Source organism: Bos indicus x Bos taurus, chromosome 18, assembly GCF_003369695.1.
Source record: "Bos indicus x Bos taurus breed Angus x Brahman F1 hybrid chromosome 18, Bos_hybrid_MaternalHap_v2.0, whole genome shotgun sequence".
Taxonomy (NCBI): domain Eukaryota; kingdom Metazoa; phylum Chordata; class Mammalia; order Artiodactyla; family Bovidae; genus Bos; species Bos indicus x Bos taurus.
This window is the reverse complement of record NC_040093.1, coordinates 6785204-6806567: the sequence shown is the minus strand read 5'-3', so window position 1 is coordinate 6806567 and position 21364 is coordinate 6785204. Positions and strand designations below refer to the sequence as shown.

The 21364-nt window shown below is 44.8% G+C and overlaps 1 long non-coding RNA gene across 1 annotated transcript; it reads left to right on the top strand.

Moving 5' to 3' along the window:
* The first annotated feature begins 3291 nt into the window (after positions 1-3291).
* LOC113875622 lies at positions 3292-5868 on the top strand. The gene is made up of 3 exons (XR_003506316.1): positions 3292-3483; positions 4844-4940; positions 5814-5868. It is a non-coding gene; the product is annotated as an uncharacterized LOC113875622 (long non-coding RNA).
* Positions 5869-21364: the final 15496 nt, after the last annotated feature.

Sequence of the window (21364 nt, the reverse complement as noted above, 5' to 3'; positions counted from 1 at the left end):
AGGTCCACATGCTCCGTGATCCCACAACTATGCTTGTCTCTCTCTCTCACACGCAAACACACCATTCATTGGGTTCATTAAAAGGTGCACTCCTGCTCCCACAACCCTCCTGGAAACCCCGACACGCTCCCCCTCACTTTCTCCTATTTTTCTACCCCTTCTCCGTGCACAGCTGAACAAGAACAGAGACCTCTAGGCGTGGGCATTGCAAAAGAAATGCACCCTAGCTGCAAATCCAAGGACACTGGACACTCAGTATGGAGACCAAGAAGCTGGTCCTCTTGGGGAAACCACTTAGCAAAAAGGACGTTATGTAGTTGAGGATGGTTGGACTGAGTTCAGTAAAGAAGTCACAAAGAGAGAGAGGCCCCAATCTCACCGGCTCCTGTTCTCCCTGCTCATGGCTAACTGGAAGATACCCCAGGTCATTAATGGGGGGAAGGTGGTTTGGGGATAGGGAGGTGTCGTCTCCTACATACTCCCCTAAGATACTGACCAGTCTAATCACAGGAAACTCAGCATCTGCCGCTGAGCAGATGAGCTGCTAGAAGGCAAAGCTGCTGTCCAAGATGGCAATTGGTCCCTGCATGGACAGAGCTTAGAAGACCTGGGGGCTGCAGTGAGCAGTGACACTGCAAACTAAAACATGGGGACACCTCAAGACACTGGATCTGCCAGGCTTTTTAGGACTCCAACATCCTTTTGCTTTTGAGTAATTAAGTCTCCACATGGGGTAAGGATCAATCAGAGTTGACATGTCCAGAACAAATACGGGAGCCGTCATCACCAAGCCTATAACCTCCATCATCCCTGAGGATTCTTCAGCCCAGCCCACAGTCCCAGTCCTCACCCCCAGAGTGAGATGCTGCAAGCATCCTGGGAGGAAGAGGAATACGGTGAACCCTTCAATGAAGGGAAAAGAGGAAAGACTCCAAATAATTAAAGGAGAAGGGCATATCTGATCAGGGTAATTAATACCGAAGCAATAAACCTGGTTAACATGACAGAGAATATCAGAAGGAGATGGGGAGACCTCTCTGGCCCAGACCTGAAGGAACAGAAAGCGCTAGGGCAACAGTGATATAATGACCAAAGGTAGGAGTAGAAACTAAGATCCGAGACAAGAAGGTTTTGGTGTTTATGAACAAGGACTAAGTGAATGTGACCAGGACAGACTGACCATGAGAACGGGGTCGGCTCCCAGGATGAGGCTGGAGACCCTGGCAAGAGGTGGGAGGCCTCCCTACAGACTGAGCTTTATTCACAGAAGATGGCTCATGACTTCCTCTCAGGGTCTGAGCTTATGTTCCCGCCTCCATCCTACTGTTGTCCTTTTTCATTTTCGAAGACTGGGACCTATTTCAAATTCTAATAACACGTGGGCTCTCCCTACAAGCAGAACTGCCACACACACAGTCACACACCCAATTTGGCCAATCATTTCAGGGGTCAGTGTTGCTCAGCTTCTGGACCTGAGGAAGCATCATCAGACCAAATCATAGCTCACTAGTTACTAGATCACATAAAAGAGAGGAAAATGGAGTATCAGACTAACTGCTTAAATTAGGTTGTGACTCTTAATATAAAAGATCACTGACACCCTTACCAAACATTCATCAAAATGGTCTATAACTATTTATTAGTTACCAAAAAATGTTTTCAAAATATAACATAAACAAGAAACAGCAAATGGGCCTCTAATAAATGTGAAACAAACCTAAAGTGAATCAGCTTATTAAAATTTTTTTCATTGAAGAATTCCGGTGTAAAGTTTAAAAAAAATTTCAGAATATAGAGTATTTAGAAAAGAATGACATGAATTAGTTACAGGAGTCCACCAAATCTTATTTCACAAATGAATAATTGTTTATAAGAAGGTGGGTATTCAATGAACTATTCAATGAACTAATTCAATTAACTAATCCAAGATACAAAATAATGAAATATAAAGAAAGGAGAAAGCAAAAAGTAAAACCATCACAAAGAATATTTTTACTGTGCCTGGAAAAGGCATCATGTAGTAAGAGAGTCAGTTCTTGTCCCATTTCTCCTCTCCATAACCTCTACTCTGCACCAGGAAAAGGGAAGGGGGTACCCCGACTCACCTCTAAGGGAATCAAGTCACTGCCGCAACCCCCACCTCTATAGCTTCTGCACGTGGATGTTATCTTTTAATACAGAAAATTACAACACGCACAAGCCTTACAGACAGAAGTTTTGCAATTCTCATTTTCATCTGTATAATTTAAAAAAGAAAGTTTTAAACTTAGTAGATTCTAAAGCCAAAAATCAATGTACCACGAGTTAAAAATCCTGATCAAATCGATTCAGCACTCATCTAGATCTAATCCGCTCCCAAACCTGCACACTACTTGTTTCCACTTCATTTAGTTTATGTTTCCCTACTTTTTTCTCCGTCTCCCTTTCTCTTCCCCTCTGCGCTCCTGCTGTGCCTGTCCTCCTCTCTACTTCTTCCCTGACTCCCATCCGGCCTCTCTCTGCCATCTGTTCCCTGTAAAATGCTTCTAATCCAACCTCTTTGATGATCCTAAATCTCCAACAATCTCTGCCCTCCTTTCCTCCCCTCTCTGGCACCCCCAAGTGGCTATGCTTCCTCTCAGCTTCCTTTCTCAGCTCCTCCAATCACTGCTAAGTCGCTTCAGTCGTGTCCGACTCTGGGTGACTCCATAGACGGCAGCCCACGAGGCACCGCCGTCCCTGGGATTCTCCAGGCAGGAACACTGGAGTGGGTTGCCATTTCCTTCTCCAATCACTAGGAGTCCCCTTTGTCTCTCAGCAGGATATTGCTCTGTAAGCCAAGACCCCAACGCTTGTGTCCCCTTTGCGGGCTCTCTGTGTGAACTGCCTCTCCACTGTTGCCCTCTTTGGGACCTGTGATTTACAGCCCCTCTCCCTTGAAAGCTATAGAAGGGGGCGACAGAGGATGAGATGGTTAGATACCATCCCTGGACTCAACAGACATGAATCTGAGCAAACTCTGAGGAATAGAGGGGTCGTAAAGACTCGGAATGAACACCACTACCTCCCTATCTTGCTCACCTTTAATTCTCAGGAAATGCTGCTTTTCTCTAAACGTTTTACCTAACCGCTACCTTCAAGGCCGATTCTTTTTCATGCTGTTGTCTCTTCACAAGTTCCTCACCATTACTTTTCATTGCCATCGCTTATCCGTCATCCTTTTCTCAATTAAATATTTCTCTAGGAGTCGCTGTCTCTGCTGCTTCTAACCCCACCCACCCCCACCCCCACCCCCGCCCCGCCCCGGCCTCCTATTTGCAGGGATGGCGACTGAATAAGAAGCCCGGTTCCCTCAAGAGCCAAACCGCAACGGGTGGAATTTGGAACGGAAGAACCTCGGGTGTCACGTGACTGGCGCAGGTCGCCTCCCCGACACGGGACAGGGCAACGTCACTATGAAGGCATGGCCTGCGGGGCGGAAGGGCCGGCCTGAGGAGACTTGAGGTGAGAGGGACTGGGAGGGAAGCGGTCTCAGCAGCGGGGCTGGCTCTCCAAAATCCCAGGACCGGGGAGCGGGGTGGTCGTGGCGGTCGGCGCGGCCAGGGGCCGAGAGGACGAGGTTGGGGGCCGCGGAGCTAATAAACCCACCTAGCCGTAGAGAACTGTATGCGGTGTAAGAAGGGCAGAGGGGTCAGTGAGGTCAGTAAATGGTTTGAAGCACGAAAGAGGTGCGAAACGAAGCGTCGCTGTGGACCAAAAGCTGGAAGCGGCTTCAGAGCGACTTTAAAGCAAAATGGAGGAGCCCCTTTGCTGCTCACCAAGACGTCTGAACTTGCTGGGGATGGTGAGACGGGCGCAGGGATTGAGAGTCACTAGCGAACCTGAGGCTCCTGGTACCGAGGAAAGGAGGCAGCAGGCCGCAGGTTTAATTAGAAAGAGAGAAACTCACGCTGAGCTGAGAGACCTCCACTCGCCGCGCTCCGCTTCCTGGTTTGTGGGACGCTGCCCGCACGCGCCGTGAAAGGGCGGAGCGGCCTGGGGGCGGGGACTCAGCGGAGCCTGGTCGTCGAGGGGCGGGGCACTGAGCGAAGCCGAAGACGCGTGGGGACAGCGGAAGTGTTAGGAGGAGCTTCGGGGCGTGGGGGGCCGGGCCTCCGGGCGCAGTGGGCGGGGCGGGGCAGCGGGGATAAACAATTCATTACTGTAATCACCTCTGAAGGTGACTGTAGCCGGAATATTAAAACAGGTCTGTTCCTTGCAAGGAAATTTATGATAAACCCAGACATTGTATTGAAAAGGCATATATAATTCCAGAATACCTAAAGAGTGAAACGCAATTTTGAAAGCTATCATAGTCGTTGCATTTCTAAGTATAAAGTGGTGAACCATGAGTTTGAAGCAGTACCTGAAGGCCTTGCCACATTCTGTACACTAGCAAGGTTCTCGCTAGGACGGATCATCTGATGGTTGGTAAGGTGTGACCCTGAGGTAAAGGTTCTACACACTCAGGTCACATGTAAGCTTTCTATCCAGAATGAGTTCTTTACTGAATCCTGACGGCAGACTGTTGTCTAAAACCCCTGATGCACTCCTTTCAGTGATGTAGCTTCTACCTAGGGAATATTCTCAAGAAGCCGAAGGTGTAAACACCTGAAAAGCCTGGTTGCATATTGATTGCATTCGTATGGTCTCTGCAGTATGGATCACCTGATGTCTTTTCAGGCCTGAATGCCAACTGAAGGATTTGCACCCTCGTACACTTGTAAAGTCTCTCTATATTATGAATAATCTGATGATGGGAATGATCAGCCCATTACTGAAGCTCTGACCACACACATTATATTTATGATTCCCTCCAATCTAGACTGGAGGGATTGACTGCGTTCTAAATGTATGGCTTCTCACCAGTATGAATTTTGTAAAAACCAAATGGCTTCCGAAACACATAACACAGGCACTAGGTGAGTAAGACTTCAATTCTAATTAATTATCTGATGGTTAGTTACATCTGAACACAGAATCAAAGCTTTGCCACACCTAGCACATTTCATGTGGTTTTCCTCCAGTTTGACTTTTCTGAGAGTCAAAAAGTAGATATACTTTACTTCATTTACTACACTTGTAAGTTTTCATTGCCATATTGATTCTCAGATGATCTGCAAAGTCATTCCTTGTGACTGAAGAGTTTGTCACATAAATTACATTTATGTGGTTTCTCTCCTCTAGGAACTGCCAAAAGGTCAGTTAAGGCTGAGCAAGCACTAGAAGCTCTGCCAAATTTGAATGCTTTCTATACAGTATGAATTCTCTGATGAATTATAAGGCCTGAACTCAGATAAAAGGCTCTGCCATACTCATTACATTTGCACTAAATGTGTCTCACAATTGTTCCATTCTTAACATTTTTCTCCACTATGAATTATCTATGATTTCTACATGGTCATTTCAAATATAGCACTGCCCATATACATCACATCTCTACGCTTTCTCTCCTACATGAACTGCATGGCAGTGAGTTAAAGCTGACTGTTCACTAATATGTTTGGCACAACTGTTACCTTTCTAAGGTTGCTCCCCAGTATGAATTCTACAATGAACTGCAAGGTTTGCATTTAGATTAAAGGACTTGCCGCTGAGATCTCATTTATATGCTTTCTCTCCAGTATGACTTCCTCAATTAAACTACAAGTTTTCTAATATGACTAAAACCCTTGCAACAGATATCACATTTACATGGTTTCTCTCTGGTATGAATTCTCTGATGAAATGCAAAGTAAGAGCTGGAACTGAAGACTCCTCCACCAAATTACATTTCTATGCTTTCTCTCCTATAGGAACTGCCTGATGCGGAGTTAAGGATGACTGTGCAATAAAACATTTGTCACAATTGTTACGTTTGTCAGGTTTCTCTCCAGTATGAATTCTTCCATGAACTGCACAGCTTGAAGTTTGACTGAAGTCCTTTCCACACACACATTTACACAGTTTCTCCCCAGTATGATATCTCTGATGAACTGCAAGCTTTGCAGTTTGATTAAAGCCCTTGCCACACAGAACGCTGCTATGAGTGGGTTTTCTCCAGTTGAGGCTGCAGTGAACGGGCTTCTCACTGCAGTGCCTTCTCTTGTTTTGGAGCACAGGCTCTGGAGTGTGCAGGCTTTGGGAGTGATGGTCCCGGGCTCTAGAGCACAGACTCAGTAATTGTGCCGCATGGGCTTAGTTGTTTTGAGGGATCTTCCTGGACCTGGGGTGGAACCGTGTACCCTACATTGGCAGGCACATTCTTCTCCACTGTATCAGGAGGAGTCCTCAACATTATTTTATACTTGTTCAAAAAAATAAAAAGTAGTGTAAGCATAAAGTAACATACAAAAGACTTTAACTACAATCTCTATAAAATACCTATATTTAAAAATAATATGAGGGCTTCCCTGGTAGCAAAGTGGTAAAGGACCCATTGGTCAGTGCAAGAGACATGGCTTTGATCCCTGCTCTGGTACGATCCCATATGCCAAGGGTAACTAAACCCATGAGCCTCAATTTCTGAGCCAGGCTCTAGAGCCCAGAAGGTGAAACCACTGAATCCAGCCTCCTCTAGAGCCTATGCTGCAAGAAAAGAGAAGCCCCAACAATGCCCACACACTGCAACTAGAGAGTGGCCACCACACAGAACTAGATAAAAACCACTGCAGCAATGAAGAGCCAGTACAGCCAATAAAAATATTTAAAACACAGTAATATGATTTAATCCTTAATGTTAGGTATCCAGTTATTAACAAAAGCCAAAGTTTATCTTTTTATTCCATGAACAAAATATTGCATTGAAATTAGGAAAGCTGGGGAATTTCCTGGAAGTCAAGTGGTCAAGTACTCATATTTTATTGCAGGGTTTCAGGTGCAATTCCTACTCAGGGAACTAAGACTCCACTAGCTGCATCATGTGGCCAGAAAATAAAGTAAAAAAACAAAAACAAAAAATGTTGATTTCATAGTTTCAATTAGATGGTATAATGAAACATACCCTGGCCCTGAAGTCTCTTTCTGAATTTTCCATTCCATTCCAAAATCCTCAATTACTTTTAAATGTACTACACAAAGTCAGAACTGATTTCCCCTTAGTGGTCTCTATCCGTATTTTACAACATACTGTGCATGTTAATACCTGACGTCCACCTGCAGCTTCCTTACCCTGGTTGACAGAGAGCAGACAGCACATCCAGATGGGCCCTAGCAATCCTTGCTGCCCAACAGCACTGAGACCCTGTCTCCAACCCGTGGGTGTGAAGCCCTGCCCAGGGTGGTGCCCAGGGGAGCCTCCTCACAAGGTCCAGGTCACAGGGTCATGGGGAGATGGGATCTAAGTGAGGATGACAGATCCTGACAGAAGGTGTCTGGTTGAATGTGCATGTAAAAGTGTGAGACAGGATACTCCAGAGTCAGACAAGATTAGCGAGTCCAAAGACAGGTATTTCAGGAAGGACAGACTGAGAATCAACTGAAAATACAGTAAGAAATACTTCTTATCTGAGAAATAGCCATTCCTGACTGTTTTTTCCTCTTCCTCCTTTTCTGGGCGTCCTGGGGCAACAGGAAGCTTCAGAGGGGTGTCAAGAAAGTGGAAAACATGCTGTTTAATGCTTAGAGTCAACACAGCCCCTTCCTGTGTCCCAACCACACACACAGGGAGGACCTCACCATGTGGAACAGACAGTTCTCTGCCACGCGATGTCTCAGGAGGGATGCAGGACAGTCAACTCTGGCACAGAGTCCAACACAGGCACTTTCCCACACTTTCCCTGGCATCACACTCCCCTCCTGGTGAGGCCTCATGTACACAGCAGCAGGGGGCACCTCAGCTGACCTGAAACCCTTTTCACTGCCTCTTCTCCAGTACAGCTGAACAAGAGGGCTAAAGAGCAGAGACTACTGGGCGTGGGCATCACAACAGAAACACACCCAAGCTGTAAATCCAAGAACACTGAGCATTCAGAATGGAGACCAAGAACCTGGTCCTCTTGGGAAAACCTGGCAGCAATGGCAAATGAGGGATGGTTGGTAAAGAAGTCACAGGAGAAAGGTCCCAGCTCACTGGCTCCTCTTCTCCGTGCTCACACCTCACTGCCAGATACTTCAGGTCATTAAGGGGGTGTGCGGTTGTTGGATGGGGAGATGTCTCCTTCATATGCATTTAGCTTGCATACCTTCTGGCCACTCTAACCACAGTAGTAAACTCAGCATCCCCCGCTCTGAGTAGATGAACTGCTAGAAAGCAAAGCTGCTGTCCAAGATGGCAAATGGTCCCTGGATGGACAGAGATTAGAAGACCTGGGGGCTGCAGTGAGCAGACACAGCAGACTAAAACAAGGTGGCACTTCAAGACACTAGATCTATCGGGCTTTTCAGGATTCCTCACATCTTTTTTTTATTGAGTAATTAAGTGAACACATGGGGTAAGGATCAATTAGACTTGAAATGTCTAGAACAGATATAGCAACCATCATCACTTACCCTATCTCCTCTGTCTCCTCTGAGAATTCTTCAGCCGAACCCACATTCCCAGTCCTCACCCCCAGAGTGAGATGCTGCAAGCATGCTGCGAGGAAGAGGAATACAGGGCATCCTTCAGTGAAGGGAAAAGAGGAAAGATTACAAATAATTAAGGAAGAAGGGCGTCTCTGATGAATGTGATATAGAAGCAGTAAATCTGGTTAACGTGACAGCAAGTATCAGAAGGAAATGGGGAGACCTCTCTGGCTTAGACCTGAAGGAACAGAAAGAGCAAGAGCCACAGTGATGTAATGACCAAGGGTAGAAGAAAAAAACTAAGATCTGAGACAGAGAAGGTTTTGTTGTCTATGAACAAGGATTAAGTGAATGTGACCAGGACAGACAGACAATGAAAACAGGGTCAGCTTCCAGGATGAGGCTGGAGACACTGGCAGAGACCTGAGGATGACAAAGGGCTGTAGAGCCACCTGAGGAGTCAGGATGCTGCCCTGAGGACACGGGGAAGCAAGTGGAGGTGGGAGGCATCGCTTCATATTGACCTTTATTCACAGAAGACAGCTCACGATTGTCTCTCTGACTCTGAGCCTATGTTCCTGCTTCCATCCTACTGTTGTCCTTGCTTCATTGTGGAAAACTGATGTATTTCAAATTCTAAGGACAAGTGGCAACTCCCTCCAAGAACTGCCACACACAGTCACACACCCAATTTGGCCATCATTTCAGGGGTCACTGCTGCTCACCTTCTGGACTTGAGGAAACAGCATCAGATCAACTCATAGCTCACTAGTCACCAGACCACATAAAAGAGAGGAAAATGGACCATCATACTGCCTGCTGAAATTAGGTCTTGATTCAATAAAAATTATCACTGACATCCTTACTAAGCACTCATCAAAATAGTCTATAACTATTTATTAGTTACCAAAAAACATTTCCAAAATATAACATAAAGAGAAGACAGCAAAACGGCCTCAAATAAACATGAAACAAACCTAAAGTTAATCAGCTTATTAAAAATTTTTCCTTGAATAATTCTGGTGCAAAGTGAAAAAACAACTGTTAATATAGCATATATTTAGAAAAGAATGATTCGAACTAATTATAGGAGACCACGAAATCTTATCAGAAGCAAATAGCTGTTGAAAAGAAAGTAGGTACCAAATGAACTAATTGTTAACCCAAGCTACAAAAAGAATTAAATGTAAACAAAGGAGAAAGCAAAAAGGAAAACCATCACTAAGAGCATGTTTAAAATTCCTTGAAAAGGTACCATGTAGTAACAGAGTCTGTCAATCCTTAGACCACTTTTCCTCTCCCACAACCTCTACTCCACACCAGGAAAAGGGAAGCGGGTGACCCACCTCTGAGAGTCAAGTCACTGCCTTAGCCCCCACCTCAACAGACTCTGCACATGGACGTTATCTTTCAATACAAGTAATTATAACACCCACAAGCCTTACAGAAAGTTTAGAAATTCTCATCCTCCTCTGTATAATTTAAAGGAAGAAGATTTAAATTTATTAGACTGTAAAGCTAAAAAATCAATGTATCACGTCTTAATTCTTTATCCAACCAATTCAGCACTCATCTGGATCTAGTCCCCTCCCCCACCTGCACACTAGTTGTTTCCACCTCATTTGGTTTATCTGATTCCCTATTTCTTTCTCTGTCTCCCTTCCTCTTCCCCTCTGCTCTCTGGCTGTGCCTGTCCTCCTCTCTACTTCTTCCCTGACTCCCATCCTGCCTCTCTCTGCCATTTGTTCCCCATAAAGATGCTTACTCTCCAACCTCCCTGATAATCCAAAATCTCCCTGTATTTCTGCCTTTCTTCCTCCATCTCTGCCCTCCCTTCCTCCGAACTCTCTGGTACCTCCAAGTGCAATGCTTCATTTCAGCTCAATTTCTTTCTCAGCTCCTCGAATCATTCAGTTCAGTTCAATTGCTCAGTCGTGTTGGACTCTTTGTGACCCCATGGACTGCAGCATGCCAGACTTCCCTGTCCATCATTAACTCCCTGGGCTTCCCTGGTGGCTCAGAGGGTTAAGCGTCTGCCTGCAATGCAGGAGACCCAAGTTCGATTCCTGGGTCAGGAAGATCCCCTGGAGAAGGAAATGGCAACCCACTCCAGTACCCTTGTTTGGAAAATCCCATGGATGGAGAAGCCTGGTAGGCTACAGTCCGTGGGGTCACAAAGAGTCGGATACTTCTGAGCGGCTTCACTTCACCAACTTCCGCAGTCTGCTCAAACTCACATGCACCCCAACTCGGTGATGCCATCCAACCATCGCATCCTCTGTCATCCCCTTCTCCTCCCGCCTTCAGTCTTTCCCAGCATCAGGGTCTTTTCTAAAGACTCAGCTCTTTGCAACAACTGGCTAAAGTATTGGAGCTTCAGCTTCAGCATCAATTCTTCAAATGAATATTCAGGACTGATCTCCATTAGGATTAAGTGGTTTTATCTCCTTGCAGTCCAAGGGACTCTCAAGAGTCTTCTCCAACACCAGACTTCAAAAGCATCAGTTCTTTGGTGCTCAGCTTTCTTCACAGTCCAACTCTCACATCCATACATAACTACTGGAAAAATCATAGCTTTGACTATATAAACCTTCGTCTGCAAATTAATATCTCTACGTTTTAATATGCTGTCTAGGTTGGTCATAGCTTTTCTTTCAAGGAGCAAGTGTCTTTTAGTTTCATGGCTGCAGTCACCGTCTGCAGTGATTTTGGAGCCCAGGAATATAAAGTGCATCGCTGATTCCATTCACTAGTAGTCCCCTTTCTCTGCCAGCAGGATATTGTCTGTAGGTCAAGGTTCCAAATCTTGTATCCCCTTTGCGGGGTCTCTGTGTGAACTGCCTCTCCACTGTCGCCCTCTTTGGGACCGCTGATTTACAGCCCTTCTCCCTATAGAAGGCTATAGAAGAGGGCGGCAGAGGATGAGATGGTTAGACAGCATCCCTGGACTCAACACCCGGAGAAGGCAATGGCGACCCACTCCAGTACTGTTGCCTGGAGAATCCCATGGACGGAGGAGCCTGGTAGGCTACAGTCCATGGGGTCGCTAAGGGTCGGACACGACTGAGCGACTTCACTTTCACTTTTCAGTTTCATGCATTGGAGAAGGAAATGGCAACCCACTCCAATATTCTTGCCTGGAGAATCCCAGGGACAGAGGAGCCTGGTGGGCTGCCGTCTATGGGGTCGCACAGAGTCAGACATGACTGACGCGGCTTAGCAGTAGCAGCAGCAGACTCAACACTACCTCCCTATGTTGCACACCTTTAACTAAACGGAGACCCTGCTGTTCTCTAAGCTTCTCTCCTTTACCCACCGTTACTTTCAAGGCTTATGCTCTATCTTGTTGCTATCTCTTCCCAAGTTCCTCACCAATCCGCTTTGCTGCCATCGTTTCTCCATCATGTTTTCTTCAATTTCTAATTCTCTCGGAGTCGCTCTCCCTGCTTCTCCTAACCCTCCTGGCCTCCTATTTGCAGGGATGGCGACTGATTAAGAAGCCCCCATCCGCAAGAGACACATTCCAGCGGGTAGTATTTGGGACACAGAACCATAGGTGTCACATGGCTGACCCAGGCCACCTCCCCCCACACGGAGTCGGGGTAACGCTCTAAGGAATGACTGAGGGGCAGAATTACCCGCCTGATGAGACGCGACGACTGAACGGCTGGGAGCCTGTGGGGCTCATGAGCGCGACGGGCTCTCCAGAATCCCAGGACCGGGGAAAGAACCCGGCCTCTCCGGGAGCGGGGGCCGGCGCGGCCTCCAGGGGTCCAGAGAGCGAGCCTGGGGACAGCGGAGTGAATAAACTCACGTCGCCCAAAAGAATTTCACGTGGTGCAGGAAGGGTAGAGGGGTCACTGAACTCAGAAATTGGTTTTAAGCAGGAAAGAGGTGGGAAACGAAGCGTCTCAGACCAAACGCAGGCATCCGTTTCAGAGCGAGTATAAAGCAAAATGGGGTCGCCTCTTCGCCACACAGGGACATCTGAATTTGCTTGGGGACGGCCGCGGGAATTTAGGTTCAGTAGCGACCCTCAACTCACATTACAGAGGAAAGCTAACAACCAGAAGAAAATTTGAAAGGAAAGACAGAAACTCAATTTTGGCTGAGACCTCCGCTCTCTCCTCTCAGACTACACGTGTGTGACGCTGTGCGCACGCGCAGTGACAAGCCGTAGCGGCCTGGAGGCGGGGCCCGAGCGGAGCCAGCGCTCAGGGGCGCGGGCTGGAGAGAAATCAGGCCTGCGTGAAGACAGTGGGAGGGTGAGGCGGCCGGGGTCTCGGTGCAGTCAGTAAATGAAAAGAGGGCCTGCTCCTTGAGAGGAAAGGTATCATAAAAGTAGACAGTGTATTTTAAAGCAAAGGCATCACTTTGCAAACGAGGGTCCCTGATGTCAAAGCTATTGTTTTTCCAGTAGCAGGTACAGATGTGAGAGTCGGTCCATAAACAAAGAAGAGCAAAGAATTGGTGCTTTTAGATTGTGGGGATAGAGAAGAATTTTGACAGTCCCTTGGACTGCGAGGAGTTTAGTACTGGGTGTTCATTGGAAGGACTGATGTTGAAGCTGAAACTCCCAATACTTTGGCCACCTGATGCAAAGAGCTGACTCATTTGAAAAGACCCTGATGCTGGGAAAGATTGAGGACAGGAGGAGAAGGGGACGACAGAGGATGAGATGGTTGGATGGCATCACCGACTCATAGACATCAGTTTGGGTAGACTCCGGGATTTGGTGATGGAAAGGGAGGCCTTGCAAGCTGCGGTTCCTGGGGTCACAAAGAGTCGGACATGACTGAGCGACTGAACCGAACTGTTGGATCATTGGAAAAGCAAAAGAGTTCCAGAAAAATATCTACTTCTGCTTTATTGACTATGCCAAAGCCTTTGATTGTGTGGATCACAACAATCTCAGGAAAATTCTTCAAGAGATGGGAATACCAGACCACCTGACCTGCCTCTTGAGAAACTTGTATGCAGGTCAGGAAGCAACAATTAGAACTGGATATGGAACACCAGACTGATCGCAAATAGGGAAAGGAGTACGCAAAGACTGTATTTTATCACCCTGCTTACTTAACTTATATGAAGACTACATCATGAGAAATCCTGGACTGCATGAAGCACAAGATGGAATCAAGATTGCCGGGAGCTGCTGCTGCTGCTAAGTTGCTTCAGTCCTGTCTGACTCTGTGTGACCCTACAGATGGCAGCCCACCAGGCTCCACCGTCCCTGGGATTCTCCAGGCAAGAACACTGGAGTGGGTAGCCATTTCCTTCTCCAATGTGTGAAAGCGAAAAGTGAAAGTGAAGTCACTCAGTCATGTTCAGCTCTTAGTGACCCCATGGACTGCAGCCTACCAGGCTCCTCTGTCCATAGGATTTTCGAGCCAAGAGTACTTGAGTGCATTGCCACTGCCTTCTCCGATTGCCAGGAGAAATGTCAATAATCTCAGATATGCAGATGACACCAGCCTTATGTCAGAAAGTGAAGAACTGAAGAGCCTTTTAATGAAAGAGGAGAGTGAAAAAGTTGGCTTAAACTCAACATTCCGAAAACTAAGATCATGGCATCTGGTCCCATCACTTCATGGCAAATAGATGGGGAAACATTGCAAACAGTAGCAGACTTTATTTTCCTGGTCTCCAAAATCACTGCAGATGGTGACTGCAGCCATGAAATTAAAAGACGCTTGCTTCCTAGAAGAAAAGTTATGACTAGCCTAAACAGCACATTAAAAAGCAGAGACATTTCTTTGCCAACAAAGATCTGTCTAGTCAAAGCTATGGTTTTTCCAGTAGTCATGTATTGATGTGAGATTTGGACTATAAAGAACACTGAGTACCAAAGAATTGATGCTTTTGAACCGTGGTGTTGAAGAAGACTCTTGTGAGTCCCTTGGAATGCAAGGAGATCCAAAGAGTCCATCCTAAAGGAAATCAGACCTGAATATTCATTGGAAGGATTGATGCTGAAGCTGAAACTCCAATACTGTGGCTACCTGATGAGAAGAACTGACTCATTTGAAGAGACTCTGATGCTGGGAACGATCGAAGGCAGGAGGAGGAGGGGATGTCAGAGGATGAGATGGTTGGATGGCACCACCGACTTGATGGCCATGAGTGTGACAAGCTCCAAGAGTTGATGATGGATAGGGAAGCCTGGCATGCTGCAGTCCATGGGGTCGGAAAGAGTCGGACACTACTGAGTGACTAAACTGAACAACTTGGAAGTCTACCATGATTCAACTAGAAAGCTTCAGCAGTTAAACATTTTCATAAGACTTCAGCGTATGGCTTCATCTGTCTCAACATCCAAAGCAAACTTTGGGTGTGGTTCCACCCTCTTTTTTCAGTGACTGCAAAGTAACAAGAACCAACATGTTGGGAACTGAATATATGAAATTTCTAGTTAACAAAGAATATTCCCATCATATAGTGTGGATTGTAAAGTATTTCTGGATCTTCCCTGGTGCTCAGTGGTAAGGAATCTGCCTGCCAAGGAGGAAACATGGGACAAATCCCTGGTCTGAAAAATTCCTACATGTTTTGTAGATATCCCACGAGCCACAACTATATGACCAATAACAAGTGAATAATAAAAAATATTTCAGAATGCTCCCAGCTCACTTTTAACCTTATTGCCAAAGTTTTTTATTTCCTAATTTTTGCACAGTTATTAATCCTATTTTCACTTCATGTAAATTAGGCACACGCCATTAGTTTCATTTTGGCACAAGAGGACTCAGGAAATATAACTGCACTGTTATGTACAGAGTGTGGAAAGAATAACTCAAGTGAAAATTATTAGACTATAATCCCAAAATTGGCTATTGTTTGATTTAATCATGAAAAGAAATTCTTCTACGTTCTTTCAACCTTGAGAGCCTTTGGTGCGTTGCTACTTTCTGTTACGAAGTACTGAGATGGTGAAAACTGTGTTGTTGGAAGAAACAGGATCCATTCAGGGTTATGGGGAAAATTACACAAATTTTATTAGAGCACAAGACTTATGACACATTCTGAAGAAAACAACGGTACAACAGAAATGGCAGCTATCAATGATGAAATAGATACACACGCATACTTTTCTGGTTCTTTTGACTCAAGTTTCTTCACAATAGCTTTCCACAAATATTGTATTAGTGGTTTATCTCCAGGGTATATGTTCTTAGATACCTAAAGAGTGAGCAGTAATTATCACAACTGCCATAAAATTTGCATTTCTAAGTATAAAATATTTGGTGAAAACCGAGACACAGAGAGTACCTAAAAGCCTTGCCACATATTCTACACTGGTAAGGTTCTCTCTAGTATGGATAAACTGATGAATGGTGAGATGTGATCCCGAGTTAAGGTTTACATACTCATGTCACTTGTCAGCGTTCTCTACAAAATTAGTTCTTTTCTGAAACCTGACTTCAGATTGTTGCCTAAAATCCCTGACACATTTATTATTACATTGATACAGTTTTTATCTAGTGTGAATAGTCTCAAGAAGCTTAAGGTGTAAACAAAAAGCCTGGCCACACTGATAACATTTGGAAGGTCTCTCGAGTATGCGTCACCTGATATCTTTAGGCCTGAATGGCACCTGAAGGAATAATGAATTTTCCTGATGAAGGGAATGATCCGCCCATTACTGAAATCCTGGCCACAGACATATGATTTCCTCCACTGGAGGGATTGATTGTGCTCTGAATGTACGGATTCTTGTCAGTAGGTATTTTCTCGTGTTTTGTAAAAAACTGAACACCTTCCAAAAGACTTACCACATGCACTATGTGCGTAAGATTTCAATTCACATTAATTACCTGAGGATCAGTTAGGTCTGAATACAAAATCAAAACTTTACCACATCTACCACATTCATGCAGTTTTCCTCCAGTCTGACTTTTCTGAAGGCCTAAAACTTCATATACTTTACTTCATTCACTACATTTGTAAGTTTTCACCGCACTACTGACTCTCAGATGATCTGCAAAGTCATTCCTTGTGACTGCAGGCTTTGTCATATAAATCCCATTTATGTGGCTTCTCTCCCGTATGAACGGCCGAATGGTCAGTTATGGCTGAACGTGAACTAGAAACTTTGCCATATTCATTTTTATGCTTTCAATATAGTATGAATTCTCTGATGAATTATAAGGCCTGAACTAAGATTAAAGGCTTTGCCATACTCATTACATTTGCACTAAAATGTTTCTCACAATTGTTCCATTTGTAACAGTTTTCTCCACTATGAATTATCTGATGCTTCTTATGATGGTCATTTCAAATAAAGCACATACATCACATTTCTATGCTTTCTCTCCTGTATGAACAGCCTGATGGTGAGACTGACTGTCCATTAAAACGTTTGTCACCATTGTTTCAATTTTAAGGTTTCTCTCCAACATGAATTTTCTGATGAACCGTAAGGTTTGCATTTAGATTACAAGCCTTGACCTTGAGATCATATTTATGTGTTTTCTCTCCAGTATGAATTCATCTCCAGATGAATCCCAAGTTGTGCACATCAAGTAAAGCATCAGCCACAAACATTTATATGGTTTCTCTCCAGTATGAATTTTGGATAAACTTCAAGCTTACCAATATGACTAAAGGCCTTGACACAGACAACACATTCATATGCTTTCTCTCCAATATGAATTCCCCGATGAATTGCAAGGTTTGCAGTTTGGCTAAAGGCCTTGCCACATACATCACATTTATATGGTTTCTCTCAAATATTAGTTCTCCAATGAACAGCAAAGTAACAGCTGGAATTGAAGAGTCTGCCCCATAGATACATTTCTATGCTTTTCTCTTGTATGAACTGCCTGATGAAGAGATAAGGATGACTGTGCACTAAAAGCTCTGTCACCATTGCTAATTCGTAATGTTTCTCTGCAATATGAATTCTTTGATGAAATGCAAGGGCTGATTTGAAACTAAAGACCTTGCCACATACATCACATTTATATGCTTTCTATCCAGTATGAATTTTCTGATGAGATGTAAGGCTTCCTTTTAACTCTAAAGGCCTTGCCACATATATCACATTTGTATGGTTTCTCGTCTGAATGAATTTTCTGATATGTGAGGCTTCCATTTAAACTAAAGGTCTTGCCACATATATCACATTTATATGGTTTCTCTCCAGAATGAATTTTCCAATGAGTTGCAAGGCTTCCATTTATAGTAAAGGCCTTACCACATACAACACATTTATATGGTTTCTCTCCAGTATGAATTTTCTGATGCGATGTAAGGGTTCCATTTACTCTAAAGGCCTTGCCACATACATCGCATTTATACGGTTTCTCTCCAGTATGAATTTTCTGATGCAATGTAAGGGTTCTGTTTACTCTAAAGGCCTTGCCACATACATCACACTTACATGGTTTCTCTCGGCAATGAATTTTCTGATGAGATGTAAGGCTGCCGTTTACTCTAAAGGCCTTGCCACATACATCACATTTATAGTGTTTCTCTCCAGTATGAACCTTCTGATGAACTGCAAGTTGCGTGCTTCGCGTATAGCCACAGCCACATATATCACATTTATATGGTTTCTCTCCAGTATAAAGGATCTGATGAACTGCATGGTTTTCTTTGCGAGTAAACACCTGTCCACACACGTCACATTTGTTTAGTTTCTCTCCAGTATGAGTTCTCTGATGAACTGCAAGGTAACACCTGGAACTGAAGACTTTGCCACATAAAGTACATTTCCGTGCTTTCTCATCTAAATGAACTGCTGCTGCTAAGTCGCTTCAGTCATGTCCGACTCTGTGCGACCCCACAGATGGCAGCCCACCAGGCTCCTCCGTCCCTGGGATTCTCCAGGCAAGAACACTGGAGTGGGTTGCCATTTCCTTCCCCAATGCATGAAAAGGAAAAGGGAAAATGACATGACTCTTGATGACCTCATGGACTGCAGCCTACTAGACTCCTCCGTCCATGGGATTTTCCAGGCAAGAGTACTGGAGTGGGGTGCCCGTGCCTTCTCCGTGTATGAATGACTTCATGTATTTTTAAGGACGCCCGAGTGAAAAAACGTTTGTCACAGCTGTTATATTTGAAAGGTTTCACTTCAGTATGAATTCTCCGATGAATTCCAAGTTGTCTGTTTCCGGTTAAGCCACAGCCACATACATCACATGTATACGAATTCTCTCCAGTATGAATTCTCTGATGAATTCCAGGCTTTGACTTTCAAATATAGCCATGGCCACATACATCACATTTTTATGGTTTCTCTCCAGTATGAAGGATGTGATGAAGTACACAGCTTTCTTTGCGAGTAAAGGCCTTTCCACACACATCACATTTATATGGCTTCTCTCCAGTATGAACTCTCTGATGAATTTCAAGTTGTGACTTTCGAGTATAGCCATGGCCACATACATTCCATTTATATTGTTTCTCTCCAGTATGAAGGATCTGATGAAGTACACAGCTTTCTTTGTGAGTAAAGGCCTTTCCACACACATCACATTTATATGGTTTCTCTCCAGTATGAGTTCTCTGATGAACTGCTAGACAACACTTGGAACTGATCATTTTGGCACACAAATTACATTTACATGCTTTCTTATCTGATTGAACTGCCTGATGTTTATTAATGATGGCATTGCAAAAAAAAAAGTTTGCCACAGCTGTTACACTTGTAAGATTTCACTTCAGTATGAATTCTCTGATGATTTCTAAGTTGTCTCCATCCGGTAAAGTCACAGCCACATACATCACATTTATATGGCTTCTCTCCAGTATGAACTTTCTGATGAATTCCAAGTTGTGACTTTCGAGTATAGCCACAGCCACACACATCACATTTATATGGTTTCTCTCCAGTATGTGATGTGATGCTAAATAACACCTGGAACTGAACATTTTGCCACACAAATTACATTTACATGCTTTCTCATCTGTTTGAACTGCCTGATTTTTATTTAAGGATGACAGTGCAAAAAAACGTTTGCCACGGCTATCACATTTGTAAGATTTCACTTCACTATGACTTCTCCGATGAATTCTACGTTGTCTCTTTCCAGTCACATCACAGCCACATACACCACATTTATAAGGGTTCTCTCCAGTATGCACTCCGTGATGAATTGCAAGTCATGACTTTCAAGTATATCTATGGCCACACATATCACATTTATACGGTTTCTCTCCAGTATGAAGGATCTGATGAAGTGAATGGCTTTGTTTGCAAATAAAGGCCTTTCTAGCATCTGAGGCCAGGGGCGACGGCCGGGAGGGGCAACCCCATGTCCAAGGAGCGGTGGCTGCGCGGGCGCAGGAGGGCCTAGAGGAGATATTCCACGTTCAAGGTCAGGGGGGGCGGCGGTGAGGAGATACCCCTCGTCCAAGGTAGGAGCAGCGGCTGTGCTTTGCTGGAGCAGCCGTGAAGAGATACCCCATGTCCAAAGTAAGAGAAACCCAAGTAAGACAGTAGGTTTTGCAACAGGGCATCAGAGGGCAGACACACTGAAACCTTACTCCAGAAACTAGTCACTCTAATCACACTAGGACCACAGCCTTGTCTAACTCAATGAAACTAAGCCATGCCTGTGGGGCAACCCAAGACGGGCGGGTCATGGTGGAGAGGTCTGACAGAAGGTGCTCCACTGGAGAAGGGAATGGCAAACCACTTCAGTATTCTTGCCTTGAGAACCCTATGAACAGTATGAATAGGCAAAATGATAGGATACTGAAAGAGGAACTCCGCAGGTCGGTAGGTGCCCAATATGCTACTGGAGATAAGTGGAGAAATAACTCCAGAAAGAATGAAGGGATGGAGCCAAAGCAAAAACAACACCCAGTTGTGGATGTGACTGGTAATAGAAGCAAGGTCTGATGCTGTAAAGAGCAATATTGCATAGGAACCTAGAATGTCAGGTCCATGAATCAAGGCAAATTGGAAGTGGTCAAACAAGAGATGGCAAGAGTGAACGTCAACATTCTAGGAATCAGAGAACTAAAATGGACTGGAATGGGTGAATTTAACTCAGATGACCATTATATCTATTACTGCGGGCAGGAATCTCTCAGATGAAATGGAGTAGCCATCATGGTCAATAAGAGTCCGAAATGCAGTACTTCGATGCAATCTCAAAATGACAGAATGATCTCTGTTCGTTTCCAAGGCAAACCATTCAATATCACAGTAATCCAAGTCTATGCCCCAAACAGTAACGCTGAAGAAGCTGAACGGTTCTATGAAGACCTATAAGACCTTTTAGATCAGATCAGATCAGGTCAGATCAGTCGCTGAGTCGCGTCCGACTCTTCGCGACCCCATGAATCGCAGCAGGCCAGGCCTCCCTGTCCATCACCAACTCCCAGAGTTCACCCAGACTCACGTCCATCGAGTCAGTGATGCCATCCAGCCATCTCATCCTCTGTCATCCCCTTCTCCTCCTGCCCCCAATCCCTCCCAGCATCAGAGTCTTTTCCAATGAGTCAACTCTTCGCATGAGGTGGCCAAAGTACTGGAGTTTCAGCTTTAGCATCATTCCTTCCAAAGAAATCCCAGGGCTGATCTCCTTTAGAATGGACTGGTTGGATCTCCTTGCAGTCCAAGGGACTCTCAAGAGTCTTCTCCAACACCACAGTTCAAAAGTATCAATTCTTTGGCGCTCAGCCTTCTTCACAGTCCAACTCTCACATCCACACGTGACCACAGGAAAAACCATAGCCTTGACTAGACGAACCTTTGTTGGCAAAGTAATGTCTCTGCTTTTGAACATGCTATCTAGGTTGGACATAACTTTCCTTCCAAGGAGTAAGCGTCTTTTTCTTTCATGGCTGCAGTCACCATCTGCAGTGATTTTGGAGCCCCCCAAAAATAAAGTCTGACACTGTTTCC